Source organism: Schistocerca nitens, chromosome 8 (genome assembly GCF_023898315.1).
Source record: "Schistocerca nitens isolate TAMUIC-IGC-003100 chromosome 8, iqSchNite1.1, whole genome shotgun sequence".
Lineage (NCBI taxonomy): Eukaryota > Metazoa > Arthropoda > Insecta > Orthoptera > Acrididae > Schistocerca > Schistocerca nitens.
Window position 1 is genome coordinate 346,434,005 of NC_064621.1, and position 15,556 is coordinate 346,449,560.

Sequence of the window (15,556 nt, forward strand, 5' to 3'; positions counted from 1 at the left end):
CTGGAGACCTTTGAGGGCTAGGAAATGGGTCCTCCTCTGCCAATCCATCAACCAGAAAATGTGCCGTCCAAGGCATTCCCAATGATTGAGGTCCAATGAGGAGGGTAACCATCCTGCTGCAGCATGATGCCAGGTTGCAGTTCTTCAACTTGTGGAAATGAAAACTGTTCCAACATGTCCTGATAAACAGTCGAGGTTATTGATAATCCTGTAAAGAAAAACTGTTGCACCACATTGTCATGAAGCAGTCCACACAACATGTTTAACTTTGAACAGCTGCACACAATTTCCATGCTTAAGTGGGGATTCTCGGAGCACCATGCTCTCATATTGTGTTGGTTTACCATCCCAGACACTTGAAAGCAAGTGATGTCCATAAACATCACCATTCTCAGATTGTATGGGTCACCATGAATGTGACTCAGAACCTCAATTGCAAATGATATGCACTTTGGCCTGTCTTCACACAGAAGCTGCACCTTGTAGGCATAAAGCTTCATTTTCTGGTGTAGCATCCTGTGCACTGTAGTTGATGGTAGCTGCAGCTGTTGAGAGACCCGATAGATTGATTTGGGTGCACTTTGGTTAAATGCCTGTTGCACCTGTTCCACACCTGCGCCACTCATTCTTGTATGGCCACAACTTGTCCTTTTCATGAGATGTTTATATTCCTTAAACCTCATCTACCACTGTCTGATGATCAGATGTGATGTTGGTGTGCTCGGTGTGGGTGTCAGATTTGATGTGTATCAGCCATTCCACACAGTGTGCCAGCTGCTGGCAGTAGCCATTTTCATCAATAACTATAAAGGAAGAAAAATAGTCCTTGTGAGTGTGTGTATGTGTGTGTGTGTGTGTGTGTGTGTGTGTGTGTGCGTGTGTGTGAACTGCATGCAGTTGCTAACTGACAGGCCACTGCCTAGTGAAATCATTACACAAGAGGAACAAGAACAGACAGATAGAGTCAATGCTCCTGCACCTGCACCCCCCCCCCTCCCCTGTTAATCCCATCTGCTGTCACACTATAGGTGTCAGCAACAATTAAACTAAACTACGCAAGCTTTCAGTCGCACATCCATTGTCCACTGTTTCAGTTTAGCTTTCTATTTACTTGTACACAGTTGTACGTGTTTACAATGTGTAGTGTGTAATGTGTTGTGCACCATGCCGTCCAAAAAAAGAAAAATTGTTTCGTGGATAGCTGACCATCTGGGAACTTTTACATATGACGGAATTGTTTTATATTGTCGAGTTTGTGAGAAAAATGTTTTGTGCAAAAAAAGTTTCAAACAGACTAGTATGTCAAGATAAGTCTTCATTCGCAGGAATGCAGAAAAAAGGCACATGACAACAACTTCTGACAACAGCAAGTTGCAGTAGCAGGGATTTGTCCAAAGGTAACCGAAAAAGTCAGTTTAACATGGATCTATGTGAAGCATTCATTGCAAGTAATATTTCTCTGAACAGATTTACAAACCCTATCCTCAAAGGCTTCCTGCAGAAATATTGCTTAAATCAAAATATAGCCGATGAATCAGCATTGCATAAAAATTACATACCGACAATTTATGTAAATGTTCTGGAAGAAATATGCAATGAACTCAAGGACAGCATTATCTGGATTTCTGTTTATGACACTACAGGCACTTGTGACCATTACATTGTAAATTTAATTGTTGGTGCTTTAAAAGAAGAGCCATCTTCCTCCTGTTTAGCAACCTGCAAAGAACTTGAAAAAGTAAATCATTCTATGAAAGCCAGATTTGTGAATGAGGGTATTAGAAAGATATGTCCAGAATCTTCTGGGGATGAAAGGGTGTTTATGTTTATTGCAGCTGCTGCTCCCTATATGATCAAAGGAAGAAAAGCCCTCTGAGTATTTTATTCCAATTTGATTGATGTGACGTGCTATGCTCATGGAGTACACCGACTTGCTAAACAAGTGTGTTCCACATTTGTGAATGTAAATACACTGATTTCATCCACAAAGAAAGTGTTTCTAAACACTCCAGCTCGCATTAAGATCTACAAGGAAAAACTACCAAATGTGCCTTTACCTCCCGAATGAGTGGTAACTTGTAGGGGTATGTGGGTCAAAGCTGTGTTGTTTTACAATGAACATTTTGAGGCCACTAAAGGGGTAGTAAATGACTTCAATAGCGCAGGGGCTTTGTCAGTTTGCCAGTGCAAGGAAGCTTTTAATGATTCCTGCATTAAAAAAGACATTGCTGTGATTAACACTCATTTTTCACATATACCTGCAATTACTATAAAACTTGAAACTCAAGGTTTGGCATTGAATGAATCAATTCAGATAATGAATAAAATTATTCTAGTGAACTCCTTATTGTGAAAGGTATTCCCAAGAAAACGTAAAGAAAAATTTGAAAAAATTGTAAACAATAGCCCAAGCTTTGAACCCTTGTGCCAAATTGATAGTTTTGTTAATGGGATGCTTGAACTTTTACCAGAAACAATAAGTGCCAACATAGCACCCAAATTCAAATACTGCCTAGTTATCTCAGTTGATGTAGAATGGTCCTTTTCTGCTTATAAAAATGTTTTGAGTGATCGAAGACACAATCTTACTACCGAACATTTGGAATAGTACGTGGTCATTTATGTTTACAATAGTAGAAAAATGTAAAATAAATTACAAATGATGCTTTGGTCCAATAGTATTAATTAAAAATTAATGCTGCTCAAAAAAAATCATGATTGTATGTTGTTTTTTAAATAAAATATTATGCAGTTTTCGAGCACACCTCTGCATTCAATATATCTCGAAGTTGGCCCTGTACATATCGACAGTTGCGCTGCAACTCACGTGCATTTCATCCGCCTGTCACCAACAACAATAGCAAATTCTTGAAGCATGTTAGACATCTCCATTTTTAAGCATTTTTCATGTATATTTGCATGCATATTTTAAGGGTTTTTATAATGCATATAACCCGGTCTCTAGAGATCATATGCCTTAAACCACACCTTTCTACCTATCTCCATTTCTGAACTATATATGATAAAAGTTATAAAGATAATTTTAGAACACCATACACACATTTTCAGCATTGAATAACAATGGCCTTAAAACCTGGAAAGTATTGAAACTTTTGTCCTCACAGAAAGCTACCTAAATGCATGGCTATGTATGTTTTCATCATGCTCGGCAAATGTCTGAAACTGGGAAGCAATACCACTGTGCTCTACAGTGGAGAAATTCCTTGAAGGAGTTTCTTTCCTGTATTTCCTTTCATATTTATACACCAAACCATCAGTAAATACTCCATAAGTACAATGTACTATCTGCGGTTGAAGTTCAATAATCCTGATGAGAACTGGTGTAGCAGCATTGCCAAACATGTCCCGTATTTATTCAGATCATCACTGAACCTTGTTTATGAATTCAAGTTTAGTGTTATGTTGTATAGCAAGTTTGTGAACTGTGTTAATTTTCTCAATCAAGAACAAAAGTGATTTTTGTGTGTGTGTGTGTGTGTGTGTGTGTGTGTGTGCGCGCGCGCGGGCGAGCGCGCGGGCGCGCGCGCGTGCGTGCGTGCGCTGTCGCATGACTTTTATCATTTCATTGTATTTCAACCTGACACACATATACATTCAGTATTCTCGTACTGGTATTCTGTATATCAAAATGAATGAACTAAGCAATTGAAGAACTGTGAACTGAAATGAATGATTTTCAGTTTACAATTTAATCATGCCAATTACGTTGAAGGCTAGCACAACTTCTGCAAATTTACATGACTTTAACAGTATCGGCTCTACAATCCACAGAAAATAATGCACAACAGCCATGTTAATAATGAAATAGCACTCTACTACCCCTTTAATCACACTCATTCATTTACACTCCATTTGTGAACCGTTACATAAAATTGTTCAGAGCAAAGAGATCTCTGGAACCAGCTACAGATTAGAAATTTTGTGCTTTGGTATCATGAACCAAGTGTGGTATCAATCTCAAAAGGTTATTACACTGGACATTCAAAGTGATCTAGCTGGTCACTGATGCAGCCACTTCCATACCGAGTGTACTGGTTGACCAGCTGAAATACTGGTGCACATAACTACCTGTAAAGAAGAGACTGCATTTGAAAGATGTTGCTATACTGGCCAAAGTTCATGTTGACATCCAGAAGCTGTGCTGAGTTTCTAAAACTGCGGCAAAACCTTTGTATATGAAGAAGCCAAATACATTTAGCTGTTGACAGTGTCTTGTTCCACCTGGTGGTGGAAGCAGTACAGAAACTTCAGTGTCTTCTGCTCTATGCTTTAATAATTTTAAGTTCCTCATGATGGTCCTGATAGACTGATTTCTCTTCTTTCCACTTTGCCAAAAGGCAATAGCTCATTTTATATACTTCTCTGTTATGAACAAGGGCATAGTGGTATATAGTGGTACTACATCTTCACAGCAGTACTAATGAAGCTGGTCAACAAATATTGCTGATTATTGTCATCTCCATCCTCATGTAAAGAAGCACTGAATGTCAGTTCACTATTTTACTCCATATCTAGCACATTTTCATTCATGATGGCATCTATGATTGCTCAAATGAAACTGAAAGATGTAATAATAGCACAAAGAAAACCCCATACACTTTCATTGTCCTGTGTAGAAGTTAGTCAGGTAGTGATGTATATCTATGCTTACCAATCATGACTTTCGTGAGCTTTCATTCTTTGATGTTTAAATGTTGTCATTTTGGCATCATTCCTTTCTGCTCCTGCAGGTGCCACACTATTGCTTGTTGGATGACCGACATTATGAGACAGCTGGGCAGTGGGTTGGAGCGAGTGACAAACAATCAGCGCACATGAAATTTAAAAGCTGTACGTTCAGAAGGTCATAACTGTATACTGTCAGAACGATATCTTTTCAAATTTGAACACATTATTGATTGCTGGGGCTAATATCTTGCAACTGTGCTTTTTATCCTTAAAATACGAGATCAAGTTGGTGATGTGTCCTTGTTAGTGGGGGAGGGGGGGGGGGGGGGAACACTGAATTGAGCTGCTTGATTAACTTATGTATGTGATGCCATTTAAATTTGTTATTGAATTGGATCCCAAGGAATTTTAGATACTCTTATTTCGTGTATGATCATTAATATCTATGTACTTCTGGTGCTGAAATGTTGTTATTGTTTGTTTGAAGTTGCATAATATGTCTTTGTAAGATGAAGGCTTAACCCTTTAGATGCAAATCATTGTAGCCTTGTGCTACTATCACCTGAGCTATCTGTGGTAAGGTTGAATTTGGACCTGTGATTAGTATTTTTGTATCATCAGCAAACATTACAGTTTTTGTCCTGGCCGTTGGTGTCATTGGAAGCTTATTCATGCAGGTTACTTATACGAGGAGAAACCACTCGTGTCACTATTGTAAATATGTATGCTAGTAAACTGAAGAGATATGGTGTGGCAATGAAACAAAATAAATGAAATGAACATTGCCCTATCTCAGTAAGTAAAACATGACTAACAGATGCTGTATCTGGTAGTCAGTGCAATTGCAAATGTACTTTTTTTTTAATTTCAATAAAATACACCTTGAAGAGTAATAAATTATATTGATTTGGATACAGCAGCAATTGCAGTGCAAACCTTTGTGCTGTAAGAATTTGTTATGGAAAACACTTGCCGAGTACCTGTGAAAATTCTGGACCTGTGTAAAATTGTGAACTGTATGGAAGGCTTCTATTCAGCCACTTGTCAACCAGTCTGGCATGCCAACAGAAGACAGCAAAGGAAAGCTGGATATTTAAAGGGGGGAGGAACTACATCTCATGGTGGAAACTCTTTTTTAGTGTAAGATCAGTGTCCAGTGGGAAACTCAGCCAGGCAAGTACTAAAGATGTTAAAAAAGTTCAAGATACTCACAAAAGTAAAGTGAAAAATAATGTTAGTACGAGGGTGGTTCAGAAAGTAACCTCCGATTGGTCACAGTGCGGGTTGTGGGGGGAGTAGCGACGCCATCTGTGCATTCACGCACTCAACAGGTCAGTCGGCATCAAGCCGTGGTCGAATGAACGTCGTACATGCGCTAGTTTAGTTTTTGTGGCAGTTTGAAATGTGTGCTGCAATAGAAAACCCCGCCAAATGTGAAGTGCGTGCTGTCATAAGGTTTTTTACAGCCAAAGGATATTCTGCAGCAGCTATTCATCGTGAGCTTTGTGCCGTGTACGGACCAAGAGTTATGAGTGAAGGAGTTGTCCGTGAATGGGTACGTTTATTTAAAAGTGGACGAGAAAACGTTCATCATGAAGAGAGGAGTGGTAGACCATCATTGGTGACTGACGAACTCGTTCAGACAGTTGATGCAAAAGTTCGTGAAAATCGACGTTTCTCAATGTCGGAGTTGTCTACTGGTTTTCCACAGATTTCTAAGACTCTCTTGTACGAGATAGTGACAGCAGGATTGGGTTACCGTAAGTTCTGTGCACGATGGGTGCCCAAAATTCTTACCGACCACCACAAAACTCAAAGAATGGCCTCTGCATTAGACTTTCTGTCACGTTATGAGGACGAAGGAGAACCATTGTTAAACAGAATCGTGACCGGTGACGAAGCCTGGATTAAGTACGTGAACCCTGAGACAAAAGAACAATCAAAGATGTGGGCACATTCAAATTCGCCTACCAAACCAAGAAAAGCCTCGCAAGATTTTTCTGCCAGAAAACTGATGGCAACGGTGTTTTGGGATGCCAAAGGGGTGTTGTTGGTTGAATTCATGGAACGTGGTACGACCATTAATCAAGACGTGTACTGTGAAACAATAAAAAAGTTACGACGGGCTATACAGAACAATAGCCGTGGTATGCTGACTTCCGGTATCGTTTTTTTGCACGATAACGCCCGTCCTCACTCTGCTCGCAGAACAACGGCCCTTCTTGAGTCCTTCAAGTGGGACGTTATCAACCATCCACCTTACAGCCCAGACCTGGCGCCAAGTGATTATCACTTCTTCATGCATTTGAAGAAATGGCTCGGGTCACAGCGGTTTGATGACGACGAAGAGCTCAAAGATGCGGTCACAGGCTGGCTCCAGGCACAAGCGGGTGATTTTTATGCAGAAGGAATTTCAAAGCTTGTGAAGAGATCCGATAAGTGCCTCAATCGCTATGGAGACTATGTAGAAAAATAGTGCAAAGATGTAGTTGTAAGATGTATATATTAAAATATTTTTATTTAACTTGGTGTATTTTTTTAAATCAACCGGAGGTTACTTTCTGAACGGCCCTCGTATATTTCATCAAAATATTGTGTGGGATTGAAGAATAAAATTGATGAGCTTCTGCTTTGTTTAGAAAATATAGAAACTGAGAATGTAATGGATGTACTATGCCTGTCTGAGCATCACATTGTCACTGATATGCAAAAGGTTAGCATCAATGGGTACAAATTAGCTGCACATGTAAGTAGAGATAATATGATGAGAGGAAGAGTTGCCATATATGTCAAAAGCTTCCACAGTGTAAAAAATTTAGAAACTAAAAAATTTTGTGTAGAGCAACATATGGAAGCATGTGCCATTGAACTAAAACTAAATGATGGCACTTTCATAATTGTAACAGTGTATAGGTCCCCCTCAGGGAATTTCCAGCTATTTCTAGAAAACTTGGATGCTTTGTTGTGCTATCTGTCAGACAGGGGGGAAGCAAATTATCATGTGTGGGGATTTCAATGTTGATTCCCTGAAAGAGTGTAATAGGAAGAATGACCTTGTAGTATTACTCAGTTCTTTCAATTTGAGCTCCGTCATAGATTTTACTACTCGGATAACAAAGAACATCAGGACATTGATAGATAACTTTTTTATAGACCAATGGTCTTTCAGATCATAGTGCACAGCTAGTTACAGTACATGACATGCTCCATGCAGTATATCAAATCAGAATTTCAAAGCAGTGCATTCAATTAACAATATAAATATTGCAAACTTTAGGGAAAGCCTACAGCAGCTAGACTGGGATGAAGTGTATAAGGAACCCAATGCAAACTTGAAATATAACTTATTTCACGATACATTTTTAAGGGTATTTGAAAATTGTTTTCACAAGAAAATAGTTAAACATAATTCCAAGAAAACATATAAAAAACCTTGGCTAACTAAAGGAATAAGAATATCCTGCAACCGTAAAAGAGAACTGTATCTAACAGCAAGAGGGAGTACTGACCCCAAAATTGTTCAATATTATAAAAACTATTGTGCGGTACTAAGAAAAGTTATTAAAAAGTCCAGAAGCATGTGTATCATGTCTGAGATCAGTAACTCTGATAATAAAATTAAAGCAATTTGGAATATTATTGAAAGGGAAACAGGGCAACCAAGAGCACAGGAAGACTTTAGTGCCATAAAACTGAATGACAAGTGTACTAACAAACAATCAGAAACTGAAAATATTTTCAATAATCATTTTTTAAATGTTGTGGAGAAAATAGGATCTAGATCTTCACTAGAAGAGGCAAGGCTACTAATAGAAGAGGCCATACCTGTGCAGTTTGAAACAACTGTATTTCCACCAACTCTCCCTCTGAAATCAGTAAAATAATAAACTCACTGAAAAGTAAAAGCTCTTACGGAATTGATGGCATTTCCAGCAAGGTACTTAAAGCTTGTTCCCCACAGATAAGTAGGATTCTCGGCCACATATGTAATAGCTCTTTGGAGCAAGGTGTTTTCCCCGATAGACTGAAATATGCCATTGTAAAACCATTGCATAAAAAGGGGGATACGTCGGATTTCAACAACTATCGCCCAATCTCTCTTCTGACAGCTCTATCAAAAATGTTTGAGAAAGTAATGTATTCAAGAGTAGCCTCCCATATTTGTAAAAATAAAGTACTAACAAAATGTCAGTTTGGTTTTCAGAAAGGCTTTTCAACAGAAAATGCTATATACGCTTTCACTGATCAAATATTAAATGCTCTGAATAACCGGACATCACCCATTGGTATTTTTTGTGATCTCTCAAAGGCCTTTGATTGTGTAAATCATGGAATTCTTCTAGATAAGCTAAATCATTATGGTTTGAGGGGGGGGGGGGGGCAGTGCACAAATGGTTTAATTCATACTTAACTGGAAGAATGCAGAAAGTTGAAATAAGTGGTTCATTGTTGTTGTTGTTGTGGTCTTCAGTCCTGAGACTGGATTGATGCAGCTCTCCATGCTACTCTATCCTGTGCAAGATTCTTCATCTCCCAGTACCTACTGCAACCTACATCCTTCTGAATCTGCTTAGTGTATTGATCTCTTGGTCTCCCTCTACGATTTTTACCCTCCACGCTGCCCTCCAATGCTAAATTTGTGATCCCTTGATGCCTCAAAACATGTCCTACCAACCGATCCCTTCTTCTAGTCAGGTTGTGCCACAAACTTCTCTTCTCCCCAATCCTATTCAATACCTCCTCATTAGTTACATGATCTACCCATGTAATGTTGAAAAAACAGCTGATTCCTCAAACTGGGGGGCTATCAGGTACGGGGTCCCACAGGGTTCGGTCTTAGGTCCTTTACTGTTCTTGATATACATTAATGACTTACCATTCCACATTGATGAAGATGCAAAGTTAGTTCTTTTTGCTTATGATACAAGTATAGTAATAAGATCCAAAAACCAAGAACTAAGTGATGTAATTGTAAATGATGTTTTCCACAAAATTATTAAGTGGTTCTCAGCAAACAGACTCTCTTTAAATTTTGATAAAACACAGTATATACAGTTCCGTACAGTAAATGGCACAACTCCAGTAATAAATATAGACTTTGAACAGAAGTCTGTAGCTAAGGTAGTTTTTTCAAAATTTTTAGGTGTGTCCATTGATGAGATGTTAAACTGGAAGCAACACATTGATGGTCTGCTGAAACGTCTGAGTTCAGCTACGTATGCTATTAGTGTTATTGCAAATTTTAGTGATAAGGATCTCAGTAAATTAGCTTACTATGCCTACTTTCATTCACTGCTTTCGTATGGCATCATATTCTGGGGTAATTCATCGTTGAGTAGAAAAGTATTCATTGCTCAAAAACGTGTAATCAGAATAATTGCTGGTGCCCACCCACAGTCAAACTGCAGACATCTATTTAAGGATCTAGGGATTCTCACAGTATATATATTCACTTATGAAATTTGTTGTTAATAATCCAACCCAGTTCAAAAGTAATAGCAGTGTGCATAGCTATAACACCAGGAGAAAGGATGATCTTCACTATGCAGGGTTAAATCTGACTTTGGCACAGAAAGGGGTAAATTATGCTTCCACAAAAGTCTTTGGTCACCTACCAAACAGCATCAAAAGCCTGACAGATAGCCAACCAACATTTAAAAATAAATTAAAAGAATTTCTAGATGACAACTCCTTCTACTCATTGGCTGAATTTGTAGATATAAATTAAAGGAGGGGGAAAAAAAACTTAATCATTAGTGTCATGCAATATTTTGTGTAATGTAATATCTTGTACAGACATCTTTTATTAACCTGACACGTTCCACATCATTACGAAGTGTCGTATTCATGATCTATGGAACAAGTATTAATCTAATCTTTAAATCTCACATTTATTAAATCATTCTTGCAGGAGGATCATGCAAACGTACAGTAGTTTGACAATAGCACAGGCTCTCATGTGAGACATAGTAAGAGGCATCCCTGGCAGTGAGCAGCATGTGAAATATTTGAAAACAAATAAATCACCAGTTCCACATGGAATCCCTGTTTGGCTTTGGCCCCTTATTTAGCTTCCATTTATCACAAGTCTGTTCCCCAGGGCAAAATCCCAAGCAACTGAAAAAAAAACCAACAACAACAACTGCAGGTGACTATTGTATGATAAGGGTAAAAGAACAGACTCACAAAATTTTAGACTAATATCCTTAATATCATTTTGCCACTGAAATCTTAAACATATTTGGATATAATAAATTTCCTTCTGTCCAAAAATCAGCATGGATTTATAAAACATTGCTTTTACAAGACTCAGATTATTCTTTTCTCACATGATATTCTGTGAACTGTGAGTGAAGGGCAGCAGGCAGATTCCACATACCTAGATTTCCAGAAAACATTTGACACAATGCCCCACTGCTAACTGTTAATGGAGGTCCAAGCATACGCAATAGGTTCTTAGATATGTGAGTGGTTCAGAGACTTATTAATTGATAGACTCCAGTACACTGTCCTGGATAGTGAGTGTTCATCAGAGTCAGTGATATATCATCAGGAGTGTCTCATGGAAGTGTGAAGGACTGCTGTTTTCTGTACACATATATGATTAGATGAATATGGTGAGCAGCAGATGCGACCATTTACTGATGAAGGCAGTATGAGTCGCTTGCTGCTTGACACAGTGCATTGATTAAATCTCCATGCATAACATTGCAAATTGATATGAAATGAAATGAGCACATAAGACCACTAGTAGGAAAGGCGGATGGTCATCTTTGGTTTAGTGGCAGAATTCTAGGAAAGTGCAGTTTATCTGTAAAGGAGACTGCATATGGAACACTAGTGCAGCCCATTCTTGAGTACTGTTGGAGTGTTTGGGATCCAGACCAGAATGGATTAAAGGAAGAAATCAAAGCAATTCAGATTTGCTACTTGATTTCAGATTTGTTACTTGAAGGTCTGAACAAAATGCAGGTGTTACAGAAATGCTCTGTGAACACAAATCCATGGAGGGAAGACAGTATTCTTTTCATGAAACACTATTGAGAAAATTTAGAAAAATGGCATTTGCGGCTTACTGCAGAATGATTCAACTGCTGTCAAAATAATTTTGCATTAGGACTTTGAAGGCAAGATAAGCGAAATTAGGGCTCATGCAGATGTATATGGACAGTCTCTTTTCCCCTCACTCCATTTGTAAGTGGAACAGAAAAGGGAACAGCCAATACTGGTCCGAGGTACCCTCCACCATGCACCATATGGTAGATATAGATGTAGATGCACGGCTGCTAGGTAAAACATCAAACAAGTACAAATGGTGTTCAGGTCATAATGTATATATATAATGACAAAACCAGATAAAAACAACAGCATATTTCTTCTGTTTATATGGTCCCATTTGACATTTGGGTAACAAATGTCCATAAAACAAAATTAAGAAATATATACTGCCAAATTTATTTATTGGTCGAAGAATCAGTTTCGTACATTGTTTGTACATGTGATATAGGACAGTGGTAAACCTAGTTAGTTTACGATACAGTAGTCATTAGAGATGGGCAAACCGAAACACGTAACTGTTTCGAAACAAATGAAACAGTGCAATGTAGTGTTTCGATACGCTGTTTCGAAACAGTGAAACAGTTTGTGTTTTGTAATCTAATAAACACATTTTATCATCTTGAATGCCTGCTGTATAAGTATGTCCATATAAACACAAATGAGGTGCGAGAGCGCTAATCATGTCGCAGAAAGTATGAAACTATCACTTAGGTGTCTTGGCAGTTTCGTATTTCCTGCAGCAAATGCGCTGCTTTCGTGTCGTGTGACTTTCATACTTTTCAATTGGCTGGGGACAGCCATAGCTGAAGACAGAAGAACCACCACGAACAGAACTGGGGGTGGGAGCAAACTGCAGAACCAACGGATATGCTACTGGGATTCCCACATTCCGTTAGTATGGGTAATATACCCATCCTGCTAATTTCCATGCACACAAAGGGAATCATTGTGGATAATACACAGTGAGTATAGACTCACAAATAACGCCAAATAATTCGAATATATAACAAAATATAACAGAAAAAAATGTGTCTTTCAAGGTGTTTCGAATCGTTACTATAAATTCACCATGCTTCCCAGCCCTTCCCGTTTACCATTACACTGTCAGTGATATGTCAAACAGATTGCTTGCAATTATACCTACATCAAATTTATGTATATGTCTAATAACGGTCACTCTATGCCTTTTTTTATTCAAAATGTTGTGGGCTTACTTGCGTTTCTTAATATGATTACTGTACATAAACAGAGAAGCGTATGTTATAAAAAAGTGTAATTTAACTGAATGATTTTCACATAATTATTATTTTGAATGTGAATAGTATGCGTTGTTTTATTGTTTGGTTAGTGTTTATAAAGCAGATATTACGCCATTTCGGAGTAGGACAGTCAGCTAGAAACGAAGCTTTGTTTTCGGATATCTTAAGCTTTATTCTATTGCTTGTCAAAAAGATTTTGACACTCTTGAATGTGTTTCTGGAAGTGGTATGTTGTGTTGCAGTACCTGTGCCGAGCCCGAATCTCGTCGGACACAAAGTGGAATGAAACGTCACTGTTTCGATACAATTAGTCCGTTCCAAGCACAGGTTGACTGAAACAGCCTTATTTTGAAACAACAATACAGTTTCTGTGTCTGGCTCGAGATCGAATCTGGTCCGGTTATCCGAGACAGGGGAGGAATGAAACATCACTGTTTCGAAACAGTGAACCACAGCCGTTCCGAAACAGTTCCACGTATCGATACACTGTATCGAAACATAGAAACAGTGGCCAAGTCTAGTAGTCATTTTGACTACATTGTTGACATAATAAAAATGCACGATAATGTAGGATGGTGTACTACATTGCTTCTACATGTGATAATAACAGTTATTAAATGAGATGACATGATAAGCACAATGTGAACTATATTATAAATTGACAGTTAGTGAAATTTGGTAAATGAGGTTTACTTATTATAATGTTCCATAAACTCAGACAAAGAATAGAAGCAGTGGTCAAGCAAGAACTACGTTAACTTTATTTTAAATGCATTTAATGTTGGTATGCATTTTAGGTAAGAAGGCATATGGTTATATAACATAGCTCCAGAATGACACACTCCTCTTTTGCATAAGTTTGTATTTACTGTGTTCCTGTGTAAGTTCATCTTCTGTTTAGTTTCATATGTGTGTATATCATAGTTGTGTTTGAAGAGATTTTCTTTTTTTAATATGCTCCCTTTTGTGAAAATTTGTATTTCGTATATGTACAAGCTTGGCAGTGGCACTATTTTCAGAGTTTTAAAAAGGGATCTACGGGAGTCCTTACACTTAGCTTTTTTTATCACCCTGATAATCTTTTTCTGTATTTTAAATGTTTTTGTAGTGTTTGTGGAATTCCCCCCCCCCCCCCCCCCCCCCCAAAAAAAAATTATTCCGTACATAAGTAGCGACTGTATACTGCAATGATACATTGCCAGCACGGATGAGCAGCTTGTATTTTGAGTGAGGATCCTAACAGCAAATGCTAGTGAATTCAGTCTCTTATTTAAATTGTTTAGGTGTACCTCCGACTTCTGATCTGCCTGAAAATGTACACCTAGAAATTTTGTATGACTGACTTTCAACATGTTTTTTCCTTCGACATTGATACAGGATTTGCAGGATGGAGGTTTTGTGTAGTATGAAAGTTAACTGATACTGCAGCCTCCTGCAGATTTTGGTCATTCTGTGATTTAATTAGAATATTAGTGTCATCTGCAAACACTACAGTGGTTCCATCATGTATTTTACTAACCAAGTCATTTACATACAGCAGAAATAGGACAGGTCCTAGAACTGACACTTGGGGGACTCCATACTTGATTTTCTGCTCATCACTGTAAAAACTAGAATTTTTTTGTGTTTCACTGTCTTTGTGTTTTATTTCTGTAATCTGCTGATGTTTACTGAGGTACGAGTGGATCCACTTTTCAGACTGGCCTCTAATTCCATAATTACTAAATTTACAAAAGAGAATACTATGGTCAATTACATCAAAGGCTTTACTTAGATCCAGAAATGTCCCAGATACAGGTTGTTTATCATCCACTGCTTTTAATACTTCATTTAAGAAGGCAAAAATGACTGACTGAGTTGACTTTCCAGCTGGGAACCCATGTTGGGAGTCACTTATCAGCCTCTCTTTATTTAAGATAACTGTTAATCTTATAAGGAACATTTTTTCCATAATTTTGCTGAAACCTGACAAAACAAACTGGTCCATAATTAGCAATATCACTTTTTGTACCCTTCTTATGCAAAGGTGTTACTTTTGCAGTTTTTAGATTACTTGGAAATACACCACTCTCAAAAGATGAATTTACTATGTCTGTTAGTGGTTCCACAATAAATGTTGCACTAGCTTTGATAATAGCATCTGGTACCTCATCAATACCCACTGAATATTTATTAGGTAAGTCTCTTAGGATTCTTGACCGTTCCTCAGGTGTTGCTGGGTGCAGGAATAATGTGTTTGAATCAGTTTTTTTTTTTTTTTTAAATCTGAGTGATTGGTTGGCTGTTTGTCATGTTGTGTATTTACTAGCTGCTGTGCTATATTTGAGAAATAATTGTTGAAAACACTAGAAATATATAAGTACACAATTGTCAGTACTGACACATCATCCAAAGTACACTAATTCATTGCAAATTGGGTAACACAGGGTAAGCACAACCATAAAATTGTTAACTTACTGTACTGGTCACTTGCATGAAATTGACTCCAGACCAGACTTGCAAATACAGTCTGACAAGGGTAGCAACAGGCTGTAATGTCTGTATGCTGA

General features: G+C 38.0%; 1 protein-coding gene across 1 annotated transcript in view; it reads left to right on the top strand.

Moving 5' to 3' along the window:
• LOC126199167 (S-phase kinase-associated protein 2-like) overlaps positions 1-15,556 on the top strand; it is a 194,836-nt gene that overhangs the window by 176,783 nt on the left and 2,497 nt on the right. The gene's annotated exons all lie outside the window — the stretch shown is intronic.